The sequence below is a fragment of the Arachis ipaensis genome, chromosome B6 (genome assembly GCF_059453495.1).
Source record: "Arachis ipaensis isolate K30076 ecotype BB chromosome B6, ASM5945349v1, whole genome shotgun sequence".
NCBI classification, from domain to species: domain Eukaryota; kingdom Viridiplantae; phylum Streptophyta; class Magnoliopsida; order Fabales; family Fabaceae; genus Arachis; species Arachis ipaensis.
Window position 1 is genome coordinate 89,017,162 of NC_142441.1, and position 4,766 is coordinate 89,021,927.

General features: G+C 41.7%; 1 non-coding gene across 1 annotated transcript; it reads left to right on the forward strand.

Moving 5' to 3' along the window:
* Nucleotides 1-4,206: 4,206 nt before the first annotated feature.
* On the forward strand, nucleotides 4,207-4,310 carry LOC148561690 (small nucleolar RNA R71). Its single transcript, XR_015886594.1, has one exon. It is a non-coding gene; the product is annotated as a small nucleolar RNA R71 (small nucleolar RNA).
* Nucleotides 4,311-4,766: the final 456 nt, after the last annotated feature.

The window sequence follows — 4,766 nt, forward strand, 5'->3', positions numbered from 1 at the left end:
TTTCCTGCATTCTGCTCATATCCATGGGGTCTCTGGGAATTCGTTGTCTTCTTTCAGGATTTGCTTGCTCTTCTTGCTCTTCTTCTCTGTCTTCTCCTTCCTGTCTTTCTTGTTCTGCTTCTTGCTCGGCTTCCACTTGTTGCCCTTCTTCATTTCTTCTTCTTGTATGTCTTGGAGGAGTTGGGCCAAGAGTCATTCTGTGTGCAGTTATGGCCAGCCCAGGATATAGCCAATTAGGTCTTTCATCCTCAAGTGGTACTTGGGCATCGATGCATAGTCTAATGATGGTGCTAGGGAAATGAAGCCAGGATTCAGGGTCACTTTTCTCACTAAACTCTTGTATCTGTTCAGCAATGAGTCTATGAACTTTGATCTCTCCTCCAACCATAATGCAATGTAGCAAGATGGCTCTTTTAGGGACTATTTCTGAAGAGTTTGCAGTGGGTAGGATGGATCTCCTAACTATTGCATACCACCCTTTAGCTTCAGGTGTTAGGTCTCCTCTTCTCAAGACTCTTGGAGCCCCTCTTGTTTTTCTCACCCATTCAGCTCTGATGGCACAAAGGTCTTCAGCAATAGTTGTATAGTCAGGTTCTCCTCTCATCCTTTCGTCATAACTTGCTTGGCTGAAATGTATGTTTTTCAGGCCAAGAGTTTTCATAATTGCTTTGGGACTGAAGTCAACTTCCACCCCTCTCACATAGCTTTTGTATGTGGGGTTCTTGGTTTGATCCTCCCTTACTGCATTTGCATAAAACTCCTTCACCAAGTTGATGTTGATTCTAGTGATTGGCTTAGTTAGGAGTTCCCACTTCCTCTTTTTGATCTTTTCCCAAACACCTGGGAACTCATCCTTTTCAAGTTCAAAGGGGACCTCAGCTAGTACCGTTTTAGGTCTCATCCATTCGGCTTGAATCTCATGGAACACTGATCTGTATCTCCATGCATCGAATCCCCTGTTTTCCTCCATTGGCTGCTTGTCTTTTCTTCTTTTGTGGCTAGATGAAGCTGCCATTTTGGTAAGTGACAACTAAAGTTGACAAGGTGAAGTAAGAAGTGTTGTTGGAGGTGTGGTGAGATTGTTTTCGGCAAGAGATGGTTATGCTATGATGAAGGAAAAAGTGTATGAAGGAGGATTGATGGTGTGGGACTCGTTCCCCAAGTGGTTCTTTATAGTGCCCATGAGTGAAAAATGAACGGCTAGGGTGGTTTGTGAAGGGTGGCTTGATGGTAAATATATGAATTGTAGATAAGGACGATTGGCTTTTCATTTTCTTGGAAGTATTCTAGATGCATTAGGTTGTACATGTAGCTTTCTTTTCTTGCAGAACTTCCTTTTCCCATGTGTTAGTTTCAAAGATTTATGAATTTTCTTTTTGACCAAGCACGTACCTCCCTTTGTCTTTTTCCTCCATTTTTGTCTTTTCTTTTGTACCTGCACAAACAAACAAATTTGCTATCATTTTTCGGTCCATGTGAATTATGAACAGTATTTGCACATGTAAATCAATGCTTGTCTTTATGAGCTTATAGCCGTGACTTCTACATGTATGCACACTTATTATTTGGACACCAAACTTAGTTTTTGGTTAAGTCTCCTGATGACATGAAATCCATATTGGTTGTCCTTAATGAGTGTGCATATTTCTAATAAATCATAGTCACCTTGGCTCTTTGATTCTAAACAAAGTGACTACCCTAAGTAATTGAACTAAAGCATTAAAACATATGAATGGTATACTTGTCATGACTTTTGAGATCCAGAGGAACTTCTTGCTTTTCATAAACTGTGTTCAAAAAGAACACCAAACTTAATGTTTGGTTGTGCACCTTGAATGAAAGATGGAATTCAATTTGAGTAAGATTTGGGAGTGCCATCAGGCACACCAAACTTAGAGACCAATTGTAATTTACATGCACGGTTTAGTGCACTTAATCAATAGTTGTCCTGAGGATTCAAGTTCATGCATAAGAAACCATACTTTATTAGATGTAAAGCAAAGCACTAAAGATTAAGGATACTAAAAACATGGGTTGCCTCCCATGAAGCGCTTCTTTAACGTCACTAGCTTGACGGTTGTCCCTTGTTAGGGTGGATTGTAGTGTTTGACGTCCTCTCCTCTCACTATGAAAACGTCCCCTCTTGATTCATTCATGACCTCTAAATGTTCCAAAGAAAGAACTTTCTTGATTGTGAACACTTGAGGGAGCTGAGAAGGAATGGTCTTGAGGCCAGGTGGAATTGGCAGATAATGACTTGAGATCACTTTATCTCCTGGAGAAAAACCTTCAGTGGGAATTTTCTTGTTTCTCCATCCTCTTGGCAATCTCCCTATCACTCTTCCCTTTCTCTTGAGGATTTCTTCATTGACTTTTATGTCAGGAGGATCCTTCTGATCTGTTTCCACTGATTCTTGTGGCTCTAACTCTTGCAACTCTTGTTTGCCTTCCAATGACTGTTTTAGAGTCTCAGCTGCTGGATTACTTTCCTCCAAACACGGATGGCTACTATCATCTTTAGGCTTTTCAGATTCTGGTTCAGGCTCAGATGCAGGTTTGAAGACTTTGAAAATGAGCTGTTCATCACGTATTCTCAGAATTAGTTCTCCTTGTTCTACATCTATGAGCGCTCTAGTAGTGGCTAGAAATGGTCTGCCCAGAATGATAGGGTGTAAATAGCTTTCCTCCATGTCCACAATGACAAAGTCTGTGGGGAAATAATAATCTCCTACTTTCACCAGCACATTTTCAACTACCCCTTCAGCTTGCTTCTGAGTTTTGTCAGCCAGTTGTATGATTACATCAGTGGATCTCACCTCGTTCAGTTGTAGCCTCTTCATAAGAGTTAGAGGCATCACATTTATGCTAGCTCCTAGATCACAGAATCCTCTGTCTATTTTTGTTTCCCCTATGATGCAAGGGATATGAAAGCTTCCTGGGTCCGTTTTCTTAGAGAGTGTGTCCTTCTTGATGAGAGCACTGCATTCTTTGTTCATTGTTACCGTTTGTCCTCCCTTCAAAACTCTTTTCTTGCTTAACAATTCCTTTAAATACTTGATGTGTGTGGGCATTTGATGAAGAATCTCAAGAAAGGGAATATTGACATGCAGAGAATTAAATGTCTCTAGAAACCTTGAATAGGTTTTCCTTTTTTCACCTCCTCCTAACCTCTCAGGAAATGGTGCTTTTGGTTGGTATACTTCCATCATGCCTTTTTGCAGATCCTTGGCTTGCTCAGTTCCACTTTCCTGCTTAACTTCTTCCACATCTTCTTTCAAGATTTCTGGTTCCTGCTGTGAGGACCTGATTCCTTCTTCTTCTGAGACTTCCTTCAATATGGTGATGGCCTTGCACTCTTCCCATCTTACTCTCTTTTGTTCCCCCTTAGGATTCTTTTCTGTGTCACTAGGGAACACTGCAGTTGATTTGGGTGCCTGTTGAGATAGCTCTCCTACTTGAGATTCCAACCTTTTGAGTTTTTCACCATGGTTTCTTAAGGTAGTTCTCACATCATCCCTGAAGCTCTTCAATTCACTTATGTCTTGGCTCATGGTTGCCATCATTCCTTCCATCCGGTTTAATTGATCTTGAAATTGTTGGTTCGGATTAGGTTGGGTATGTTGATCATTTTGGCCATGATATGATGATTGGGGGTAAGTGTTTTGTGTGGCTTGGTATGATCTTTGGTTGGAGTTTTGGTATGTGGAATTGTTTTGTTGATTGTGGTTGTAAGGTTTGTGGTTTTGTGGTTGGGTTTGTTGGTTTCCCCACCCAAAGTTTGGGTGGTTTCTCCAGCCTGGGTTGTAAGTGTTGGAGTGTGGATCATATGATTGCCTTTGTTGGTTTCCCACATAGTTAACCTCATCCCAATCACCTCCTTCAATGCCTACTTCCTCTTGATCTTGTGTGTGTATTGCAGCCACTTGCTTTGTTTCTAATTGCCTGGTAAGCTCTGCTAGTTGCTTGGCAAACACCTTGTTTTGGGCTAGAATTGTATCAACATGGTTCAGCTCCATGACTCCCTTAGTGTTGTGCCTTTCTGATGCATAGTAGTACTCATTCTCAGCCACTGTCTCGATCACTTCAATGGCTTCTTCCACAGTCTTTTTCTTGTTCAATGAACCTCCTGATGAATGGTCTACAGCCTTCCTTGATTCATAAGAGAGCCCATCATAGAAGATGTGCAATTGCACCCAATCATGGAACATGTTTGGTGGGCATTTCCTTGTCAAGTCCTTGAATCTCTCCCATGCCTCGTAGAGAGTTTCACCATCTTGTTGTCTAAAAGTCTGGACCTCAGATCGAAGCCTATTGACCTTTTGTGGAGGGTAGAAACGTGCCAGAAACTTGCCTTCCACCTCATCCCATGTGGTTAGACTCCCCCTTGGGAATGATTCCAGCCACTTAGCTGCCTTGTCCCTAAGTGAAAATGGGAACAAGAGCAGTTTATAGGCATCTTCCTGGACTCCATTGGACTTCACAGTGTCACAAATTCTCAGGAACTTTGTGAGATGTTGGTTTGGGTCTTCATTAGCACTTCCTCCAAAGGAACAATGATTTTCCACCAATGATATTAGCTGTGGCTTGAGCTCAAAATTGTTGGCCTGAATGGGTGGTTTCTGGATGCTACTACCACAATTCCCAGAGGTTGGGTTTATGTATGAACTAAGAACCCTCCTCTCAGGAATGGCATTGTTTCCATCAGCTCTCTCATGGTTGTGAACTTCTCTATCCATGTTGAGATCTAGAGCTTCCTCAAAATTGTC